Source organism: Phaseolus vulgaris, chromosome 2, assembly GCF_000499845.2.
Source record: "Phaseolus vulgaris cultivar G19833 chromosome 2, P. vulgaris v2.0, whole genome shotgun sequence".
NCBI lineage: Eukaryota > Viridiplantae > Streptophyta > Magnoliopsida > Fabales > Fabaceae > Phaseolus > Phaseolus vulgaris.
Window position 1 is genome coordinate 18,733,421 of NC_023758.2, and position 26,092 is coordinate 18,759,512.

Here is a 26,092-nt window from a genome sequence, read left to right on the forward strand (position 1 = left end):
ATCCCTATTTCCAATGTCTGCGGCGCAATAACAAGTTCGCTTGGACGAAAGAATGCGAGGAAGCTTTCGTCAAGCTGAAGGAATATCTGGCGAGCCCGCCGGTTCTGTGCAAACCACTGGCGGGAATCCCTCTCAGGTTGTATTTCGCTGTGACTGAGAGGGCGGTGAGTGCGGTGCTCGCCCAGGACCAGGATCAGGCTCAGAAGCCTATTTATTTTGTGAGCAAGGTGTTGCAGGGCCCAGAAACGAGATATCAGGCCCTGGAGAAGGCTGCGTTGGCTGTGGTGTTTTCGGCGAGGAGGTTGCGCCACTACTTCCACAGTTTCACAATACTGGTGATGACTGACCTGCCCATCCAGAAGGTCTTGAAGAAACCTGACGTTGCAGGAAGAATGGTGAAGTGGGCAGTGGAGTTGTCAGAGTTTGACATTAAATATGAGCCTCGAGGCCCGATCAAGGGGCAAATCTTTGCAGACTTTGTAGTCGAGCTCTCTTCAGAGGCGACGCGGGTTGAAGGAGACGACTTCCGTTGGGTACTCTCGGTGGATGGATCGTCAAACCAGCAGGGTAGCGGTGCTGGAGTCATATTGGAAGGACCCAACGGCGTGCTGATCGAGCAATCCTTGAGGTTTGCCTTTAAAGCCAGCAATAATCAAGCAGAGTATGAGGCGCTGATCGCCGGGATTTTGCTGGCCAAGGAAATGGGAGCTAGGGTGCTGATGGCTAAGAGTGACTCGCTGCTAGTCACAGGGCAAGTAACAGGCGAGTTCCAGGCTAAAGATCCACAAATGGCGGCTTACTTGGCGTATGTGCAGGAATTGAAGAGTTCCTTTGCCTCTTTTGAGGTGGTACATGTGCCCCGAGAGCAGAATGCCCGAGCTGACTTGCTTGCTAAGCTCGCCAGTTCAGGCAAGGGGGGTAGGCAGAGGACGGTGATTCAAGAAACTCTGAAGACGCCGAGGGCATTTGTAGCGGATCACCTGGTCCTTCAGATAAGCAAGTCGACGGAGAGAGCAGCGAGAAGCCATAAGTCTTTGACGCAAGAAACTCTGAGATCGCCAAGAATTAGAGCATGTCGAGGAGAGAAGGCGGACGTGATGCAGGTCTGCGCCACCCATGAGCCAGACACTTGGATAACGCAATACAAGCGGTGCTTGGCGGATGGCCTCCTCCCGCTGGATCCAACAGAAGCTAGGAAGGTGAAGAAAAATTCCAGCAAGTATACATTGATTGATGGCGATTTGTACAGGTTTGGGTTCACTCACCCACTCCTGGAATGCATACACGGCGAAAAGTGCACGAGAATTATGGCAGAGCTCCACGAAGGAATATGTGGAAGTCACGTCGGAGGTCGAGCTCTGGCCGCGAGGACTCTCCGTGCAGGCTACTATTGGCCATCCATGAGAGAAGATTGCAAGAAGTATGCCCAATGCTGTAAACAATGCCAGCAGCACGCCGATTGGCATAAGGCACCTCCCGAGGAGTTGAAGTCGATCTATAGCCCTTGGCCGTTTCATACTTGGGGAATCGACATCCTGGGACCTTTCCCACTGGCGATCAGGCAGATGAAGTACTTGGTGGTGGCGATCGAGTATTTCACCAAGTGGATTGAAGCAGAGCCGGTGGCCCAGATCACCGCACACAAGATCGAAGGGTTTGTGTGGAAGAACATTGTGTGCCGGTTTGGAGTGCCTAAGCGCCTGGTGTCAGATAATGGGACGCAGTTTGCAAGCCACCTGTTGAAGAAGCTTTGTGAAGGGGTGGGAATTCAGCAAGTGTTTGCATCCGTTGAGCACCCTCAAACAAATGGCCAGGTGGAATCAGCTAATCGGGTGTTGCTGAGAGGTTTGAAGAGAAGGCTTGAGAAAGCCAAGGGAAGTTGGGCTGAGGAGGTACCCCGTATTGTTTGGGCGTACCACACCACCGAGCAGTCAGGAACTCACGAGACCCCGTTTAGTTTGGTCTATGGGTGTGACGCCATGATTCCAGTGGAGATCCAGGAGAGCTCGCCGAGATTCCAGAACTTTGTGGAGGAAGACTCGAATGAAGAGAGAAGGCTGAACCTGGATCTGCTGGATGAGGTCAGGGAAGAAGCAAGGCTGAAGGCTGAGGCGGTGAAGAGGAGGGTCGAGCGAAGATACAACTCAAAGGTGATGCCAAGGCAGTTCAGAGAAGGCGATCTGGTGATGAGGAAGGCCCACCAGTACGAGATGGAGAATAAACTATCACCTAAGTGGACTGGACCGTTCAGAATAACCGAGGCGCTCGGGAACGGAGCCTACCGCTTAGAGACGCTGGAAGGAGGGGCGATTCCTCGCACCTGGAACGCCACACACCTGAAGTTGTACTATAGTTAAGAGCTTTGTAAGTAAAGACAAACACAATGTTATATTACAATGTCTCTGTTAAAACAGTTTGAAGGGGGCGCTCTTTTTTCCCTAAGGAGGGTTTTTAATGAGGCCACCCAATAAAAGAAGAGTTTTCGAAGTATAAGGTGTTTCCAGATTGCATATGTGCTATTTTCCAAAAGTTTCGAAGAAAGACCTTGTCATTCGTACATGATTTAAGGCAAGAAAAGATATGTCGCGTGTTTTCTAAAAGTTTTAAAGTCCTCATCGTTTTTCGGCGATTAGAGGCAACAATTAAGTTTTTAAAGCCCTCATCGTTTTTCGGCGATTAGAGGCAACAGTTAAGTTTTTAAAGCCCTCATCGTTTTTCGGCGATTAGAGGCAACAGTTAAGTTTTTAAAGTCCTCATCGTTTTTCAGCGATCAGAGGCACCAGTGAAGTTTTAAAGTCCTCATCGTTTTTCGGCGATCGGAGGCACCAGATGAAAGACCTCCTCGCCGTCGAGCGAGTGCAGGCGAGAAAGAGGAAAAGTCCTCCGTGTTTCTGGGAGCGAGAAGATGTAACTCCCGGGGCAACGTAGAGGCAAGTTAAAGACCTCCTCGCCGTCGAGCGGGTGCAGGCGAGAAAGGTCCTCAGTGCATCCAGGGGGGAGGAGATGTACACCCTGGGCAAGTTGAGGTACCGGATAAAGTCCTTATCGCCGTTGTGCGAGCCAAGGCCAGTTAAAGACCTCCTCGCCGTTGAGCGAGTGCAGGCGAGAGAAAGAAAAGGTCCTCAGTGCATCCAGGGGGGAGGAGATGTACACCCTGGGCAAGTTGAGGCACCAGTTAAAGACCTTCTCGCTTATGTGCGAGTATAGGCAAGATAAAATCCTTCTCGTCTTGAACGAGTTCAGGTATGGCGAAGAGGGTGGAAGAAGCTTGAAAGGTGGCTAAGGTTGGTTCGAAGAGAACGCCTAGCCAGCCGGTCTTTAGCTCTGAAGTTCAGGGGAGGTAAAGGAAGATCCTAAAGGGCGTTTCTCCCCCAGATAAAGAAATGATTGCCGAAGCACGGGGCCAGGAAAAGCTGGTGTTACCAAGAGGTCTTGGCGATCGGGAAAAGTTCAAACACGGCGAGAAGATTGAAAGACTTGCTTAATAAAACAGGTCGAGTGGGACGTTGTTTGAACCAATGATTAAGTTACAGTTCGTTGCTTGGAAGCTTTTCTTATGATCAGGTTAGTGCCTCAAGGGTACAAGTTGTTTAAAGCGATTGTTGCTTAAGTTTGAATCGGCTCGAAGCAGTTACGCCAAAGGTCGTGTTTGCAAAATCGCTAAGTTAAACTCGGCAAAGTTAAACATACAAAGAAGGTGAAAGCGCTCAAAAGAAGTCAGAAGAAAGAATATCCAAGTTTCGCTAGTGAAATAAGTAACTGTTCAAAACACATATGCAAGAGTTTTTACAAGGTAAATACAAGTGAATTTATAAAGAAGCAGATGGGGTAGAATTGGTTGAGCCTTCGGCGGGAACGACCTTTCCATCTACTACTTCGTTGTTTATCGACACCATGCTAAGGTCGAGATCGGGGAATAGGCATGCGAATTGTTCCCGAGGGGCGTCAAATCCAGCAACCAGAATCTGAGCGGAGCTTAGCTTAAGTTCTTCAATTTGCCTTTGAAATTCTTCAACCTGTTGCTTAAGCTCCTTGTTCTGCTGCTCCAGCTCTTCGACTTGTTTTCGCAGTTGTTTGTTAGTCTCTTGAGCGCGGAGAAGGTCGTCAGTAACCTTCTTAGATTCAGTTTGAGCTTGGGCCAACTCGGCAGCCATCTTCCCCTTCTCCTTGTTTGCCTCGGCGAGATCAGCCATGGCGTCGTCTCTCGCTTTCTCTACTTGCCCAAGTAGCTTCTCGCGGTCGATTGACCTTTGCTCCAGTTTTTGTACCTTATCGGCATTAGCTTGAATGTGAGCCTCCAGGTCGCTCGCCTTGGTGCGCAGAGGCACGATTTTGCTTTCAAGTTCAACTTTTTCTTGGGCAAGTTCATGGACTTTGCGGCGAAGGTCAGCAGCTTCCTTGCGCGCAAGCCTAAGCTCGGTACTCAGGGCATCCTCTACTCGAGAGTGTTCCATTTCCGCGAGTGTCAGGCTGAATGACACCTTCTCCACCTCGACCTTCATAGTGCTGTTCTCGGTCTTGCGGTTGTAGATGTCATCTTGTAGCCGCCTGGTGGAGCTCTCCACAGCTCTCGTTATGATTGACGGGATATCCTCTGCAATGGTTTTGAGTTTGGCGGTCAGAGGTTCCCACATCCTTGTGACTTCAAGGGAAAGGTTGGATGCCTGGAGAGGCGCCAGGGGGGCTTGTGGAGGGTTCTCGCCGCCACCTTCCTTAGCAGGGTTTTCAATGTTTGCTTCCTGGCGTGGCGACGCGACTGGGGACTCGGTAATTAGAATTGGGGAGGTGTGAGCAACCTCATTCCCGGTCGGAACGTTCTCTGCAGCTGAAGCATTCGAAGGAGGGCCCCCTCCAGCTGAGATATGGGGCGTAGAGGCACTTGGGGGGTCCTCCAGAAAGTTTGGCTCTTGAGCCTCGACTGCTGGTGGCGCAGTGGCCAGTGGAGTTGCTTGGACTGGTGGTGAAGAGGCTCGTGGTGTTGGCGATGAGGGAGGAGGGGCAGGTGTTGATGGTGGTGTTGAAGCTGGAAGAGGGGGTGGGGCAAGTGGAGAAGGTGGTGCCACCCTTTTTCTCTTTGTAACGAGGCCATCCTCAGTGACCTCGTCGTCCTCTTCCTCCTCCTCTTGGACGACTTGGGGGGCTTTTCGCTTTGGCCTTTTAAGGACCAATTTCTTTCGTTGGGTGGGCTCTTTGGGCGGTGATCGCCCATGAATGATGGCCTTCTCGACCGCCGAGTTGGGCACCGTCTGGGAACCGGTCGCCAACCCGTGGTTGCGAGCGAGCGCCTTCAAGTCGGCGAGCATGTTCTTACCCAACATGGTATCTGCATGAAACGAAAGTGCATGAGTTAGCTCAAAAGAGAAAGGGATAAGTGTACAAGGCAATGAGACAGCAAAAACAGGCATATGCAGAAAAGATAAAACCAAAGTCTTGTGCGTGTCGCACAAGACGCCCAGAAACAATATCAGAAGCAGTATCAAGACAAAAGTGTAGCGTCCTAACCTATTTGGAATTCCAACTGGTCCTCAAAGAACTCGAAGGAAATCAGGGTGGGGGTCAAGAATGTTATGTGGGCATCTGCCACCCTCTTCCAGAATAGGCAAAGGTCTCGATCCAAAGCTCCCATGCTATCAGGACTTCTGGGCCTCCTGAAGCAGCTCTTGGACTCCTTTTTCCCCTTGTCCACCCAGTACAAGGGGAAACCGTCAAGAAGGGAAGTGTCTTTGTCATTTGCGCGAACCTGGATGAACTTCCCCTTCCAATCCTTGTACGACTGCTGGAAGATGGTGAAAATGGATCTCCCAGCAATGGCATTCAGGCTGACCCACAAGCGATCTCCTGGGTGCTTGGCCTCAAACAGGAATAAAAACACGTCCACTGACGCGGGCAACCCCAGGTGGGCGCATGTTATCTCGAAGGCTCGGACAAACGCCCAGCTGTTGGGGTGAAGCTGGGCGGCAGCGATGTTGAGCTCGGTTAAGAGTTCCCTCTCAAATCGAGTAAGAGGGAACCTGAGTTTAACCTTCTTGAAGAAAGTGGTGTAGACGAAGCAGAAGGGCCCATCGGCGCTCACTTTGTCATCGGCGCACACTGGCAGAGCGGCGGGGCAAGGCAGCACCATCATTCTCTCATCGTGCTCCTTGTGAAACGATTGGTGGACCTCGTCCCCATTGGTCAATCGCAGAACCGCACCCGCAGTGTTCACCGACGAGGTTTCCTTTAAGAGGGTTGGGCTAGCCCATGGGTATAAAGCCTTGAAGTCTGGCAGAGGGATGGGGGCTCCTCCAGCGTTTGGTGGAGTCGCCTGGGCCAGAGCAGTTTGAGAAGACGCAGGCCTCACAGCCTGCGAAGAGGGAGCACCACGAACTTGCGTTGAGTCGTGTGCTTGTGGAGGAGGGTTTCGCGCTGATGGAGGGGGGTTCGGGGTGATCTTCGTGCGAGTCATGATAGCAACTGCAAACGAAGAAGAAAGAAAAAAATAATCAGGAGGGTTACAAAGGCCGACTCGATCATAGAGGGAAGGTGAAAGACGAACGAATGTGAGTTCGTTGCGACGATCGACAAAGCCCTAAGTTACGCAGAAGGAGAAATGGAAAACAGCCCACAGCGTATGCACCAGACAGTTACAGGATGATGCAAATCGGTGAAAATGCAAGGAAACCCAGCAGATGAAGGAAAGTAGTTACCTTTCGATGATCAGGAGAACGTTGAAGGGAGGTGGTGATCTAGAGTGTCGAGGAACGTCGAGAGCTTTCGCAGAAGGAAATGAGAGCGTATGCAAGTGTGAAGAAAGTGATGGAACAGTAGGAGCGTAAGGGGTTTAAGGGTTTTCGAAATAAGTTTGGAAGCGCTAACGGCAGATGAAGAGGGCCGTTGATGAAGCCACGTGTCGAGCGATCGGTGAAGGGTTTGGTGGAGCGTCAGAGCAGCAGAAAGTACGATCGCTTGGAATTCTGCGTCAGTGCCACGTAGATCGGTGTTGACAAGGGCTCTTTCAGTCTTTTCGCTAGACAAGTCTTCGCTTAAGACTGGGGGGCTTGTGTACCGCCCTGGTGGACGGGTGTGATGACGTGGCATCCTGCTACAGTGTAGGCGTGTTGACAAGGCGCCGGGTTGGCAGATGGGAAGGAAGTCGGGAGGCACGTGTGGTCGCCGATTGTTAAGTTGGCGTGTTCCGATTTCCAGTTTACCAGAATAGGCGATCGCCAGGTTGAAGGTGAAGTCGCCAGATGTAGAATCAGGCGACCAGGCAGTCGGAGATCGCCAGAATAATCGCATCGCCGAAGATGAAGGAGAAGCAGATTATGAAGGCGGCCGGCGAGACCACGGGGAAGGTGTATGAAGGCCCTAACTCGCCAGTTTCAGTAGAGATCGCACTCCTGAGTTAGCTATGCACTGGGCAGTACCATGCACAGGTAACTTAGCCAAAATGAGAGTAGAAGCAGCGCCAAGTCAGGGAGCCTCCAGATGATGGCACGTGTACGGTTGGATACGAGCCACGTGTCCAAGTCTGTAACTGCCAGGAGAGAGAAAATCACCAGGTATATAAGAGTTCTTAACAGATTTTCTAAGGTACGCACGTTCAGTTGATACACTTTACGCTTGCGAGTGACAGAGCCGTTGTGAGAGAGAGTTTTTGCACGGTTCTCGTTCTTAGTATTTGGTGATACCGTCACTGACTTGAGCGTCGGAGTGCGATCGGCCGCAGCGGCGCCGTATCGTTTCTTTGCAGGTTCTTGAGATAGATCCAGAGGAGGAACGGAAGTGAGAAGCGGCGCGCACGTCGATCCTTGACGAGGCATTCTCCAGCGCTCCGGTCAATTTCTTGAAACGTGATTGAAGTGTTCTCGTGCCAATTTCTTGAAAACCAATCTTTATCACTACTATAGACATTCATCTATCAAATATCTTTATCACTACTATAGACATTCATTTATCACTACTAGTTTCAAGTCTTTTCTTGCTAATTTTTTGAAAACCAATGTCTATCACTACTATAGTGTCTCATCTATCAAATATATACAATAAATTCTTGCAATTACTACAAAAATACTAGATTCAAATATTTTCATGCTTATTTCTTTAAAACCAATGTTTATCACTACTAGAGAGACTCATGTATCAAATATAGACAATAAATTCATACAACTACCACAAAATAACTAGTTGCGAGTCTTTTCAAGCTCATTTCATGTAAATCAATGTCTATCTCTATTATAAACTGTCTAAAGACTCATAAATATAATATATTCTATAAATTGATGCAACTACCACAAAAAAAACTAGTTTTATGTCTTTTCTTGCTAATTTCTTCAAAACCAATGTCTATCACTACTATAGAGACTCATCTATCAAATATATACAATATATTCATGCACCTCGTACAAAAGAACTAGATTCAAGTCTTTTCATGCTTATTTCTTTAAAACCAATGTTTATCACTACTAGAGAGACTCATGAATCAAATATATACAATAAATTCATACAACTACCACACAAAAACTAGTTTAAAGTCTTTTAATTCTAATTTCTTGAAAACCATTCAAGTCTTTTCATGCTATTTTCCAGAACACCAATGTTTATCACTACTATAGAGACTCATCTATATAATAAAAACAATAAATTCATGCAACTACAAAAAAAAACTAGTTAGGAGTCTTTTATTGCTAATTTCTCGTAAATCAATGTCTATCACTAATATAAACTATCTAAAGATTCATATATCAAATATATACACTAAATTCATGCAATTACAGCGAAAAATATTTTCAAGTTTTTTCATCCTAATTTCTTATAAAATAATGTTTATCACTACTATTGAGACTCAATTTCTTATAAAATAATGTTTTTCATCCTAATTTCTTGAAAACCAATGTCTATCACTATTATAAACTATCTAAAGACTCATCTATAAAATATGTACAATAAATTCATGCAACTACCACAAAAAAACTAGTTTAGAATCTTTTCATCCTAATTTCTTGAAAACCAATTTTTATCACTACTATAAAGACTCATCTATGAAATATATACAATAAATTCATGCAACTACAAAAAAAAAAAACTAGTTTCGAGCCTTTTTATGCTAATTTCATGTAAATCAAAGTCTATCACTATTATTAACTATCTAAAGACTCATCTATCAAATATATACAATAAATTCATGCAACTACCACAAAAAAACTACACTCAAGTCTTTTCATGGTAATTTCTTGAAAACCAATGTTTATCACTATTATTGAGACTCATCTATCAAATATATACAATAAATTCATGCAACTGCAAAAAAAAACTAGTTTCGGGTCTTTTCATACTAATTTCTTGTAAATCAATGTCTATCACTATAATAAACTATCTAAAAACTCATCTATCAAATATATACAATAAATTGATGCAACTACCACAAAAAAAAACTAGTTTCAAGTCTTTTCTTGCTAATTTCTTGAAAACCAATGTCTATCACTATTATAAACTATCTAAAAACTCATCTATAAAATATATACAATAAATTCATGCAAATACCACAAAAAAACTAGTTTAGAGTCTTTTCATCCTAGTTTCTTGAAAACTAATGTTTATCACTACTATAGAGACTCATCTATCAAATATATACAATAAATTCATGCAACTACCACAAAAAAACTAGATTGAAGTGTTTTCATGCTAATTTCTTGAAAACCAATGTTTCTCACTACTACAGACACTCATCTATCAAATATATACACTAAATTCATGCAACTACCACAAAAAAACTAGTTTCAACTCTTTTCATCCTAACTTTTTGAAAACCAATGTTTATCACTATTATAGATACTAATCTATCAAATTTATACAATAAATTCATGCAACTACCACAAAAATCTAGTTTCGAGTCTTTTCATGCCAAATTCTTGAAAATCAATGTTTATCACTACTATAGACAGTCATCTAGCAAATATATACACTAAATTCATGCAACTACCACAAAAAAACTAGTTTCAAGTCTTTTCTTGCTACTTTCTTGAAATCCAATGTGTACTATGGAGACTCATCTATCAAATATATACAATAAATGGATGCAGATACTCCAAAAAAACTAGTTTCAAGTCTTTTCTTGCTAATTTCTCGTAAATCAATGTACACTACTATAGAGACTCATCTATCAAATATATCCAATAAATTCATGCAACTACCACAAAAATACTAGATTCAAATTTTTTTATGCTTATTTCTTTAAATTCAATGTTTATCACTACTAGAGAGAGTCAGGCGTCAAATATAGACAAGAAATTCATACACCTACCACAAAATAACTAGTTGCGAGTCTTTTCAAGCTAATTTCATGTAAATCAATGTCTATCTCTATTATAAATTGTCTAAAGACTCATCTATCAAATAAATACAACAAATTATTGCAACTACCACAAAAAAAACTAGTTTTAAGTCTTTTCTTGCTTATTTCTTCAAAATCAAAGTCTATCACTACTATAGAGACTCATCTATATAATAAAAACAATAAATTCATGCAACTACAAAAAAAACTAGTTAGGAGTCTTTTCATGCTAATTTCTCGTAAATCAATGTCTATCACTAATATAAAATATCTAAAGATTCATATATCAAATATATACACTAAATTCATGCAACTACAAAAAAAAAACTAGTTTCGACTATTTTCATGCTAATTTCTTGTAAATTAATGTCTATCACTATTATAAACTATCTAAATACTCATCTATCAAATATATACAATAAATTCAGGCAATTACCACAAAAAAAGTAGTTTCAAGTCTTTTCATCCTAACTTTATGAAAACTAATGTTTATCACTATTATAGATACTCATCTATCAAATATATACAATAAATTCATGAAACTACCACAAAAATCTAGTTTCGAGTCTTTTCATGCTAAATTCTTGAAAACCAATGTTTATCACTACTACAGAGAATCATTATCAAATATATACACTAAATTCATGCAACAACCACAAAAAAACTAGATTCAATTGTTTTCATGCTAATTTCTCGAAAACCGTTGTTTATCACTACTATAGAGACTCATCTATATAAAAAAAACAATAAATTCATGCAACTACAAAAAAAAACTTGTTTGGTGTCTTTTCATGCAAATTTCTCGTAAATCAATGCCTATCACTATTATAAACTATCTCAACACTCATCTAGCAAATATATACAATAAATTCATGCAACTGCCACAAAAAAACTAGTTTCGAGTCTTTTCATCCTAATTTCTTGAAAATCAATGTCTATCACTACTATAAACTATCTAAAGACTCATTTATCAATGATAAAAAATAAATTCATGCAACTACCACAAAAAACTAGTTTCATGTCTTTCCACGCTAATTTCTTTTAAATCAATTTCTATCATTATTATAAACTATCTAAAGACTCATCTATCAAATATATACACTAAATTCATGCAACTAGCACAAAAAAACTAGTTTCAAGTCTTTTCATGCTAATTTCTTGAAAACCAATGTCTATCACTATTATAAACTATCTAAAAACTCATCTATAAAATATATACAATAAATTCATGCAAATACCACAAAAAAACTAGTTTAGAGTCTTTTCATCCTAGTTTCTTGAAAACTAATGTTTATCACTACTATAGAGACTCATCTATCAAATATATACAATAAATTCATGCAACTACCACAAAAAAACTAGATTGAAGTGTTTTCATGCTAATTTCTTGAAAACCAATGTTTCTCACTACTACAGACACTCATCTATCAAATATATACACTAAATTCATGCAACTACCACAAAAAAACTAGTTTCAACTCTTTTCATCCTAACTTTTTGAAAACCAATGTTTATCACTATTATAGATACTAATCTATCAAATTTATACAATAAATTCATGCAACTACCACAAAAATCTAGTTTCGAGTCTTTTCATGCCAAATTCTTGAAAATCAATGTTTATCACTACTATAGACAGTCATCTAGCAAATATATACACTAAATTCATGCAACTACCACAAAAAAACTAGTTTCAAGTCTTTTCTTGCTACTTTCTTGAAATCCAATGTGTACTATGGAGACTCATCTATCAAATATATACAATAAATGGATGCAGATACTCCAAAAAAACTAGTTTCAAGTCTTTTCTTGCTAATTTCTCGTAAATCAATGTACACTACTATAGAGACTCATCTATCAAATATATCCAATAAATTCATGCAACTACCACAAAAATACTAGATTCAAATTTTTTTATGCTTATTTCTTTAAATTCAATGTTTATCACTACTAGAGAGAGTCAGGCGTCAAATATAGACAAGAAATTCATACACCTACCACAAAATAACTAGTTGCGAGTCTTTTCAAGCTAATTTCATGTAAATCAATGTCTATCTCTATTATAAATTGTCTAAAGACTCATCTATCAAATAAATACAACAAATTATTGCAACTACCACAAAAAAAACTAGTTTTAAGTCTTTTCTTGCTTATTTCTTCAAAATCAAAGTCTATCACTACTATAGAGACTCATCTATATAATAAAAACAATAAATTCATGCAACTACAAAAAAAACTAGTTAGGAGTCTTTTCATGCTAATTTCTCGTAAATCAATGTCTATCACTAATATAAAATATCTAAAGATTCATATATCAAATATATACACTAAATTCATGCAACTACAAAAAAAAAACTAGTTTCGACTCTTTTCATGCTAATTTCTTGTAAATTAATGTCTATCACTATTATAAACTATCTAAATACTCATCTATCAAATATATACAATAAATTCAGGCAATTACCACAAAAAAAGTAGTTTCAAGTCTTTTCATCCTAACTTTATGAAAACTAATGTTTATCACTATTATAGATACTCATCTATCAAATATATACAATAAATTCATGAAACTACCACAAAAATCTAGTTTCGAGTCTTTTCATGCTAAATTCTTGAAAACCAATGTTTATCACTACTACAGAGAATCATTATCAAATATATACACTAAATTCATGCAACAACCACAAAAAAACTAGATTCAATTGTTTTCATGCTAATTTCTCGAAAACCGTTGTTTATCACTACTATAGAGACTCATCTATATAAAAAAAACAATAAATTCATGCAACTACAAAAAAAAACTTGTTTGGTGTCTTTTCATGCAAATTTCTCGTAAATCAATGCCTATCACTATTATAAACTATCTCAACACTCATCTAGCAAATATATACAATAAATTCATGCAACTGCCACAAAAAAACTAGTTTCGAGTCTTTTCATCCTAATTTCTTGAAAATCAATGTCTATCACTACTATAAACTATCTAAAGACTCATTTATCAATGATAAAAAATAAATTCATGCAACTACCACAAAAAACTAGTTTCATGTCTTTCCACGCTAATTTCTTTTAAATCAATTTCTATCATTATTATAAACTATCTAAAGACTCATCTATCAAATATATACACTAAATTCATGCAACTAGCACAAAAAAACTAGTTTCAAGTCTTTTCATGCTAATTTCTTGAAAACCAATGTCTATCACTATTATAAACTATCTAAAAACTCATCTATAAAATATATACAATAAATTCATGCAAATACCACAAAAAAACTAGTTTAGAGTCTTTTCATCCTAGTTTCTTGAAAACTAATGTTTATCACTACTATAGAGACTCATCTATCAAATATATACAATAAATTCATGCAACTACCACAAAAAAACTAGATTGAAGTGTTTTCATGCTAATTTCTTGAAAACCAATGTTTCTCACTACTACAGACACTCATCTATCAAATATATACACTAAATTCATGCAACTACCACAAAAAAACTAGTTTCAACTCTTTTCATCCTAACTTTTTGAAAACCAATGTTTATCACTATTATAGATACTAATCTATCAAATTTATACAATAAATTCATGCAACTACCACAAAAATCTAGTTTCGAGTCTTTTCATGCCAAATTCTTGAAAATCAATGTTTATCACTACTATAGACAGTCATCTAGCAAATATATACACTAAATTCATGCAACTACCACAAAAAAACTAGTTTCAAGTCTTTTCTTGCTACTTTCTTGAAATCCAATGTGTACTATGGAGACTCATCTATCAAATATATACAATAAATGGATGCAGATACTCCAAAAAAACTAGTTTCAAGTCTTTTCTTGCTAATTTCTCGTAAATCAATGTACACTACTATAGAGACTCATCTATCAAATATATCCAATAAATTCATGCAACTACCACAAAAATACTAGATTCAAATTTTTTTATGCTTATTTCTTTAAATTCAATGTTTATCACTACTAGAGAGAGTCAGGCGTCAAATATAGACAAGAAATTCATACACCTACCACAAAATAACTAGTTGCGAGTCTTTTCAAGCTAATTTCATGTAAATCAATGTCTATCTCTATTATAAATTGTCTAAAGACTCATCTATCAAATAAATACAACAAATTATTGCAACTACCACAAAAAAAACTAGTTTTAAGTCTTTTCTTGCTTATTTCTTCAAAATCAAAGTCTATCACTACTATAGAGACTCATCTATATAATAAAAACAATAAATTCATGCAACTACAAAAAAAACTAGTTAGGAGTCTTTTCATGCTAATTTCTCGTAAATCAATGTCTATCACTAATATAAAATATCTAAAGATTCATATATCAAATATATACACTAAATTCATGCAACTACAAAAAAAAAACTAGTTTCGACTCTTTTCATGCTAATTTCTTGTAAATTAATGTCTATCACTATTATAAACTATCTAAATACTCATCTACCAAATATATACAATAAATTCAGGCAATTACCACAAAAAAAGTAGTTTCAAGTCTTTTCATCCTAACTTTATGAAAACTAATGTTTATCACTATTATAGATACTCATCTATCAAATATATACAATAAATTCATGAAACTACCACAAAAATCTAGTTTCGAGTCTTTTCATGCTAAATTCTTGAAAACCAATGTTTATCACTACTACAGAGAATCATTATCAAATATATACACTAAATTCATGCAACAACCACAAAAAAACTAGATTCAATTGTTTTCATGCTAATTTCTCGAAAACCGTTGTTTATCACTACTATAGAGACTCATCTATATAAAAAAAACAATAAATTCATGCAACTACAAAAAAAAACTTGTTTGGTGTCTTTTCATGCAAATTTCTCGTAAATCAATGCCTATCACTATTATAAACTATCTCAACACTCATCTAGCAAATATATACAATAAATTCATGCAACTGCCACAAAAAAACTAGTTTCGAGTCTTTTCATCCTAATTTCTTGAAAATCAATGTCTATCACTACTATAAACTATCTAAAGACTCATTTATCAATGATAAAAAATAAATTCATGCAACTACCACAAAAAACTAGTTTCATGTCTTTCCACGCTAATTTCTTTTAAATCAATTTCTATCATTATTATAAACTATCTAAAGACTCATCTATCAAATATATACACTAAATTCATGCAACTAGCACAAAAAAACTAGTTTCAAGTCTTTTCATGCTAATTTCTTGAAAACCAATGTCTATCACTATTATAAACTATCTAAAAACTCATCTATAAAATATATACAATAAATTCATGCAAATACCACAAAAAAACTAGTTTAGAGTCTTTTCATCCTAGTTTCTTGAAAACTAATGTTTATCACTACTATAGAGACTCATCTATCAAATATATACAATAAATTCATGCAACTACCACAAAAAAACTAGATTGAAGTGTTTTCATGCTAATTTCTTGAAAACCAATGTTTCTCACTACTACAGACACTCATCTATCAAATATATACACTAAATTCATGCAACTACCACAAAAAAACTAGTTTCAACTCTTTTCATCCTAACTTTTTGAAAACCAATGTTTATCACTATTATAGATACTAATCTATCAAATTTATACAATAAATTCATGCAACTACCACAAAAATCTAGTTTCGAGTCTTTTCATGCCAAATTCTTGAAAATCAATGTTTATCACTACTATAGACAGTCATCTAGCAAATATATACACTAAATTCATGCAACTACCACAAAAAAACTAGTTTCAAGTCTTTTCTTGCTACTTTCTTGAAATCCAATGTGTACTATGGAGACTCATCTATCAAATATATACAATAAATGGATGCAGATACTCCAAAAAAACTAGTTTCAAGTCTTTTCTTGCTAATTTCTCGTAAATCAATGTACACTACTATAGAGACTCATCTATCAAATATATCCAATAAATTCATGCAACTACCACAAAAATACTAGATTCAAATTTTTTTATGCTTATTTCTTTAAATTCAATGTTTATCACTACTAGAGAGAGTCAGGCGTCAAATATAGACAAGAAATTCATACACCTACCACAAAATAACTAGTTGCGAGTCTTTTCAAGCTAATTTCATGTAAATCAATGTCTATCTCTATTATAAATTGTCTAAAGACTCATCTATCAAATAAATACAACAAATTATTGCAACTACCACAAAAAAAACTAGTTTTAAGTCTTTTCTTGCTTATTTCTTCAAAATCAAAGTCTATCACTACTATAGAGACTCATCTATATAATAAAAACAATAAATTCATGCAACTACAAAAAAAACTAGTTAGGAGTCTTTTCATGCTAATTTCTCGTAAATCAATGTCTATCACTAATATAAAATATCTAAAGATTCATATATCAAATATATACACTAAATTCATGCAACTACAAAAAAAAAACTAGTTTCGACTCTTTTCATGCTAATTTCTTGTAAATTAATGTCTATCACTATTATAAACTATCTAAATACTCATCTACCAAATATATACAATAAATTCAGGCAATTACCACAAAAAAAGTAGTTTCAAGTCTTTTCATCCTAACTTTATGAAAACTAATGTTTATCACTATTATAGATACTCATCTATCAAATATATACAATAAATTCATGAAACTACCACAAAAATCTAGTTTCGAGTCTTTTCATGCTAAATTCTTGAAAACCAATGTTTATCACTACTACAGAGAATCATTATCAAATATATACACTAAATTCATGCAACAACCACAAAAAAACTAGATTCAATTGTTTTCATGCTAATTTCTCGAAAACCGTTGTTTATCACTACTATAGAGACTCATCTATATAAAAAAAACAATAAATTCATGCAACTACAAAAAAAAACTTGTTTGGTGTCTTTTCATGCAAATTTCTCGTAAATCAATGCCTATCACTATTATAAACTATCTCAACACTCATCTAGCAAATATATACAATAAATTCATGCAACTGCCACAAAAAAACTAGTTTCGAGTCTTTTCATCCTAATTTCTTGAAAATCAATGTCTATCACTACTATAAACTATCTAAAGACTCATTTATCAATGATAAAAAATAAATTCATGCAACTACCACAAAAAACTAGTTTCATGTCTTTCCACGCTAATTTCTTTTAAATCAATTTCTATCATTATTATAAACTATCTAAAGACTCATCTATCAAATATATACACTAAATTCATGCAACTAGCACAAAAAAACTAGTTTCAAGTCTTTTCATGCTAATTTCTTGAAAACCAATGTCTATCACTATTATAAACTATCTAAAAACTCATCTATAAAATATATACAATAAATTCATGCAAATACCACAAAAAAACTAGTTTAGAGTCTTTTCATCCTAGTTTCTTGAAAACTAATGTTTATCACTACTATAGAGACTCATCTATCAAATATATACAATAAATTCATGCAACTACCACAAAAAAACTAGATTGAAGTGTTTTCATGCTAATTTCTTGAAAACCAATGTTTCTCACTACTACAGACACTCATCTATCAAATATATACACTAAATTCATGCAACTACCACAAAAAAACTAGTTTCAACTCTTTTCATCCTAACTTTTTGAAAACCAATGTTTATCACTATTATAGATACTAATCTATCAAATTTATACAATAAATTCATGCAACTACCACAAAAATCTAGTTTCGAGTCTTTTCATGCCAAATTCTTGAAAATCAATGTTTATCACTACTATAGACAGTCATCTAGCAAATATATACACTAAATTCATGCAACTACCACAAAAAAACTAGTTTCAAGTCTTTTCTTGCTACTTTCTTGAAATCCAATGTGTACTATGGAGACTCATCTATCAAATATATACAATAAATGGATGCAGATACTCCAAAAAAACTAGTTTCAAGTCTTTTCTTGCTAATTTCTCGTAAATCAATGTACACTACTATAGAGACTCATCTATCAAATATATCCAATAAATTCATGCAACTACCACAAAAATACTAGATTCAAATTTTTTTATGCTTATTTCTTTAAATTCAATGTTTATCACTACTAGAGAGAGTCAGGCGTCAAATATAGACAAGAAATTCATACACCTACCACAAAATAACTAGTTGCGAGTCTTTTCAAGCTAATTTCATGTAAATCAATGTCTATCTCTATTATAAATTGTCTAAAGACTCATCTATCAAATAAATACAACAAATTATTGCAACTACCACAAAAAAAACTAGTTTTAAGTCTTTTCTTGCTTATTTCTTCAAAATCAAAGTCTATCACTACTATAGAGACTCATCTATATAATAAAAACAATAAATTCATGCAACTACAAAAAAAACTAGTTAGGAGTCTTTTCATGCTAATTTCTCGTAAATCAATGTCTATCACTAATATAAAATATCTAAAGATTCATATATCAAATATATACACTAAATTCATGCAACTACAAAAAAAAAAACTAGTTTCGACTCTTTTCATGCTAATTTCTTGTAAATTAATGTCTATCACTATTATAAACTATCTAAATACTCATCTACCAAATATATACAATAAATTCAGGCAATTACCACAAAAAAAGTAGTTTCAAGTCTTTTCATCCTAACTTTATGAAAACTAATGTTTATCACTATTATAGATACTCATCTATCAAATATATACAATAAATTCATGAAACTACCACAAAAATCTAGTTTCGAGTCTTTTCATGCTAAATTCTTGAAAACCAATGTTTATCACTGCTACAGAGAATCATTATCAAATATATACACTAAATTCATGCAACAACCACAAAAAAACTAGATTCAATTGTTTTCATGCTAATTTCTCGAAAACCGTTGTTTATCACTACTATAGAGACTCATCTATACAAAAAAAACAATAAATTCATGCAACTACAAAAAAAAACTTGTTTGGTGTCTTTTCATGCAAATTTCTCGTAAATCAATGCCTATCACTATTATAAACTATCTCAACACTCATCTAGCAAATATATACAATAAATTCATGCAACTGCCACAAAAAAACTAGTTTCGAGTCTTTTCATCCTAATTTCTTGAAAATCAATGTCTATCACTACTATAAACTATCTAAAGACTCATTTATCAATGATAAAAAATAAATTCATGCAACTACCACAAAAAACTAGTTTCATGTCTTTCCACGCTAATTTCTTTTAAATCAATTTCTATCATTATTATAAACTATCTAAAGACTCATCTATCAAATATATACACTAAATTCATGCAACTAGCACAAAAAAACTAGTTTCAAGTCTTTTCATGCTAATTTCTTGAAAACTAATGTCTATCACTACTATAGAGACTCATCTATCAAATATATACAACAAATTCATGCAACTACCATATACAAACAAGTTTCGAGTCTTTTCATGGTAATTTGCAGTAAATCAATGTCTATAACTATTATAAACTATCTAATGACTCATCTATCAAATATTAACAATAAATTCATGCAACTACCACAAAGAAACTAGTTTTGAGCTTTTCATGTTAATTTCTTATAAATCAGTGTCTATCAATATTATACAATAAGTTTATGCAACTATCATGTAAAAACTAGTTTCGAGTCTGTTCATGCTAATTTCTTCTAAATCAATGTCTATCTCTATTATAAACTATCTAAAGACTCATCTATCAAATATATACAATAAATTCATGCAACTACGACAAAAAAGAAAACAAGTTTAATTTGTTTTCATCATAATTTATTGAAAACCAATGTTTATCACCACTATATAGACTCATCTATCAAATATATACAATAAATTCTTGCAACTACAAACAAAAAGCTAGTTTCGAGCCTTTTTATGCTAATTTCTTGTAAATCAATGTCTATCACTATTATAAACTATCTAAAGACTCATCTAGCAAATATATACAATAAATTCATGCAACTACCACAAAAAAAATGAGTTTCAAGTCTTTTCATGCTATTCTCTTGAAAATCAATGTCTATCACTATTATAGAGACTCATATGTCCAATATATACAATAAATTAATGGAACGACAAAAAAAAAAACTAGTTGGGTGTCTTTTCATTCTAATTTCTCGTAAATCAATGCCTATCACTATTATAAACTATTTAAAGACTCATCTATCAAATATGTACAATAAATGGATGCAACTACTACAAAAAAACTAGTTTCAAGTCTTTTCTTGCTAATTTCTTGAAAACCAATATCTATCCCTACTATAGAGACTCATCTATCACATATATACAATAAAGTCATGTAACTACAAAAAAAAACTAGTTTATAGTCTTGTTATGCTAATTTCTTGTAAATCAATGTCTATCACTATTATAAACTATGTAAAGACTCATCTATCAAATATATACAATCAATGTATGCAACTACAACAAAAAAACTAGTTTCAAGTCTTTTCTTGCTAATTTCTTGAAAACCAATGTCTATCACTTCTATAGAGACTCATCTATCAAATATATCCAATAAATTCATGAAACTACCACAAAAATACTAGATTCAAATCTTTTCATGCTTATTTCTTTAAAAATATTGTTTATCACTACTAGAGAGACTCATGTATCAAATATAGAAAATAAATTCAAAGAACTACCACAAAATAACTAGGTACGAGTCTTTTCAAGCTAATTTCACGTAAATCAATCTCTATCTCTATTATAAATTGTCTAAAGACTCATCTATCAAATAAATACAATAAATTGATGCAACTACCACAAAACAAACTAGTTTTAAGTCTTTTCTTGCTAATTTCTTCAAAACCAATGTCTATCACTACTGTGGAGACTAATCTATCAAATATATACAATAAATTCATGCATCTACCACCAAACAACTAGATTCAAGTCTTTTCATGCTTATTTCTTTAAAACCAATCTTTATCACTACTAGAGAGACTCATATATCAAATATATACAATAAATTAATACAACTACCACAACAAAACTAGTTTGAAGTCTTTTAATTCTAATTTCTTGAAAACCATTTTTTATCACTCCTGTAGAGACTCATCTATCAAATATATCAAGAAATTCATGCAACAACCACATAAAAACTAGTTTCGAGTCTTTTCATGCTAATTTCTTGTAAATCAATGTCTATCATTCTTATAAACTTTCTAAAGACTCATCTATAAAATATATACAATAAATTCATGCAACTACCACAAAAATCTATATTCAAGTCTTTTCATTCTAGTTTTTAGAAAACCAATTTTTATCACTGCTGATCCGATTGGTCATCGGTAGTCGATGACGTCAGCATCAGAGAACCACGTGGACCACTCGCAGGGTGACACGTGGACCAGGTGGCAGAGAGGTAGGGAGACGATCGCCAAGAGAGGCGATCGGTGGTCAGTAACCAAGTTACCACCGACAGATCAGGCGGCAGAGAGGTCGGGGGATAGATCACCCAGAATGGTGATCGGTGGTCAGTAGCCAAGTGACCACCAGCAGACCAGTTCCCAGACTCGTGCCTGGAGGCAGAGCGCGAGTAGCGAATAAACACTGATCAGTCATCGGGTATATTGTCATCGGGGTCTCGTGTTACACGCAGTTAAACTGGGACTAAGGTTCCCAGCGAGAGCGTTACGCATGGACCTCGCATGAGCACACCTCAAGGAATCATGCACGAGAGTGGCCTGAGGGAACTAGTAAGCCAGTCGGTGATTGGTGATTCCCTCAACCCATTACGTGCGTGTCATCCTGAAGGGTAAGTCGCCTACGCAGAGAGTAACGTTTGGTGAGTGCGCCTAGACCAGCCACACCCGACGTTCTCCTAAGAGTATGCAATTTACCCAGATAAGAGAAGCATCCTAAGTTACTCCGCAAGGGCGTAACTTAGGCAGACAAAGAGAGGCGCTAGAGCCCTTCCAGTAAGTGACACGTGTGTGGTTAGATGTGAGTTGCAGGCCTCCACGTGTCATCATCTGAGAGGGGTGCGGTCCAGACAAAAGAGCACTCTGTACCGCTAAAGGTACAGACAGGCGCAGCCAGGCGCAGACATGCGCAGACTCTCACGCTCCCCATTGCTGATTCTGAAGGTACGCTTTCTCTGAAAAGCATGACAGGGTTCTGACACATGCCAGAAAAGCATAACAGAATTCTGTTATGCCCAGAAGCAGGGAAAGAGAGATAAGAGGCAGAATCAGAGTGAGAGTGAGGGGAGAGAAAAAAGATAGACGAAAAACAGAGTGCAAGTTTTTTCTCACACACACATTACTAGTTTCCAGTTTCTGGTGGTTCTGTTGAACTAACTTGATCGTCGGAGTGCAAACGGCCGCTAGAGGCGCCGTCTGTGTATTTTGCAGGTCACATTTTGAAGACATCTGAGAGAAAGTTCAGAAGGTGATTCTTCAGGAGACGCAGTCGCGAAGACAGGGCAGAGAGTGTTACGAAGCGATTCACCCACGTTCAAGTTGCCGGCAGGATCATTTGGCGCCCACCGTGGGGCCCGAGTGAATCGTTGTCCCATATATACCACAGTTTTAAAGCTCACCAGAGTTTGATCAGTTTCTTTGATAGAGAAGATGCCTAGAAACAGACAACCATCACCTGCGCCATCCGCTGACGAAGGAGCTGTGACAATGGCGCAGGTCCTGGAGATGGTGCGCACGCTGCAGGATAACGCTGCAGCGTCGAAAGTTGAACAAGAAAGGATGCAGACGGAGTTGGCAGCATCGCAAAGCAGGAACGACGAGCTGAATCGTGTCAACGAAGAGTTGAGAAGGACGCTGCAGGCGCAGAGGGAGCACCTTGTTGACGAAAGGGCGTCTAGGCAGCCCTCACCTCCAAGGGCATTTCCCATGCCATTCTCGCCTGAGATCATGGGAACCATGGTGCCTCCCAACCTGGTGGGGGTAAAAGCGTCGTTCAAGGGGGTAGAAGACCCGGAGGCGCATCTGACGGCATTCCACACCCAGATGATGTTGTCTGGGGGCTCAGACGCTGTGTACTGCAAGATGTTCATGAGCACACTGAGCGGAATCGCCATGGAGTGGTTCGTGAGTTTACCAGAAGGGCATATCACGTCTTTCTCTCAGTTCTCGAAGCTTTTCATTGAACAATACATCGTCAACAAGGCACCTGCAGTGGTGTCCTACGACCTGTTCGACGTGCGCCAATACCAGGGGGAGTCGCTGAAAGACTACCTCAACCGCTTTGGAGCACAAGTGGTTAGACTACCCAGCAAAGATGAAGTTATGCTTGTGCACGCGTTTAAGAAGGGAGTGCTGCCTGGCCCTTTCAGCGAGTCTCTCATCAGGAGCCATCCCAGCACCTTTGCAGAGATCCGACGACGTGCGGTGGCGCACATAGTGGCAGAAACAGAGGTTTCTGAGAAGAGGGGAAGTGCTGCACCACCCAGACCGCGTGGAGGGCAAGGAAAACCACAGCAAGCAAGGGTGCATGAGGCCAAAGAGGGGAAGAAGGTGCGGGAAAAACCTCGTCCCTATGCACCAGGCAAAGACCAGAGTAAGGGGCGTGCAAGGGAGAATAACGCACCCCCGAGATACAACTTCATGGTGGGATTGACGGATCTCATCGCCCTTCCTGCCGTAGCAGCAAGACTACGAGTACCAGAGAAGACAGACAAGGTACTCGGAAGGAAGAAGAAGAATGAATGGTGTGAGTTTCATCAGGCCTTTGGCCATACACTTCATTCCTGTTTGGCGCTGGGACACCAACTGGCAGAGTTGGTGAAGTCTGGTTTTCTAGCAGATTACCTGCGTGAGCCGCAGGGTGATCGCGCGTCAGGATCCCAAACTGGAGAGCAACAGCATGAAGTCCCTGTGCATGGGGAAGTGCAGACGATCGCTGGAGGCTTCTCTGGTGGGGGATACACAGCTTCACAAAGAAGGAGATACACTCGATCTGTGATGGCGGTAGATGCAGTGAATGAGAGTCATTACCCTGAGGTGGACATTATCTTCAGGAAAGCTGATCTACGGGACGTTGTCCCACACGACAACGACCCTGTGGTCATTTCTCTCATCACAGCGGGAAGACGAGTGCATAGAGTACTCGTAGATCAAGGAAGCTCGGCGGACGTCATGTTCTGGCCAACATTCAACAAGCTACAGTTGTCCCCTGATCAGCTAAGACCGTATACCGGGTGTCTCTACGGTTTTGCAGGAGATCAGGTAGAGGTGCGGGGATACATCGAGCTGAGGACAACGTTCACTGACGGAACGACAGCCCGCACGGAAAAGATAAAGTACCTGGTGGTGAACGCCCCTTCTGCGTACAATGTTCTGTTGGGGAGGCCAACGCTCAATAGACTGGGCGCAATACCATCGACAAGGCATATGAAGTTGAAGCTGCCGTCGATGGAAGGGGCCGTGATAACCATCAAGTCGGATCAGGCTGAGGCAAGACGCTGTTATGAGAACAGCTTGAAGCAAAAAAGAAGTGTGTGCCATGTCACCACAAAACCACCACCAGGCGTGCGTGAAGAGCGATTGGCGGTCAGGGAGACACAAGGCGCTCAGAGGATGGAGAACACTGCGGTGGGGGGCTCCCAGGTGGCCCAAGTCGAGGAAGAAGAGGAAGGCACGATCACTCCTCGTGAGTCAGGGATCGCGAGAGCGGTCATTGCTAGTGAGAGGAGGCCCCACCCAGCTGAAGGATGGGTCGAGGTGGACATCAGGGGGAGAAAATTCAAGTTGGGGGAATCCCTCATTGAAGAAGAGCGAAGGCTGATCATGGGTGTGATTGAGAAGCACATGAATGCCTTTGCATGGTCATCATCCGACATGCCAGGAATCGACCCCGATTTCCTCTGCCATCGTCTATCAATGGGCCCCATGGTTCGACCGGTGCGACAGAGAAGAAGGAAATTCAACGAGGAGAAGAGGAAGGTGATCCACGACGAAGCGCAGAAGCTCCTTATCGCAGGGCATATCAGAGAAATCCAGTACCCCGAGTGGCTAGCGAATGTGGTGCTGGTGCGGAAGGCAAGCGGCAAGTGGAGAATGTGCGTGGACTTCACTGACCTCAACAAGGCGTGCCCCAAGGATTCTTACCCCTTACCCAGTATAGATGCTCTAGTCGATAGCGCCTCGGGGGGAAAGCTACTCAGCTTCTTGGACGCTTTCTCAGGGTATAACCAGATCAGGATGCACCCAATGGACGAATGCAAGACCGCGTTTATGACGGAACGGTCTTGCTATTGCTACAAGGTCATGCCATTTGGGTTGAAGAATGCGGGGGCTACCTACCAGCGGCTCATGGATAGGGTGCTCTCGCCCATGCTGGGAAGGAACGTACACGCCTATGTAGATGACATGGTGGTTACGTCCCAAGAGAAGAAGCATCATGCAGCTGATCTGGAAGAGCTATTCACCACCATTGCCAAGTATAGGCTGAAGCTCAACCCTGAGAAATGCATATTCGGTGTGGAGGCTGGGAAGTTCTTGGGTTTCCTCTTGACAGAGCGAGGAATTGAAGCTAACCCGGAGAAGTGTGCGGCGATCGTGGCAATGAGGAGCCCAACGACGGTGAAGGAGGTGCAGCAGCTCACCGGTCGCTTGGCAGCACTGTCCCGATTTATGTCTGCTGGTGGGGAGAAAGGTCAACCATACTTCCAGTGTCTCAAGCGCAACAGCAGATTTCTCTGGACGCAGGAGTGCGAGGAGGCCATCATTAAGTTGAAGGGGTATCTGGCAAGCCCACCAGTCTTGCGAAAGCCCCAGGTAGGCATCCCTCTTCGTCTATACTTTGCTGTTACGGAGAGGGCAGTCAGTTCAGTCCTGGTGCAAGAGCAGGACCAGGCCCAGAGGCCTGTTTACTTCGTAAGTAAG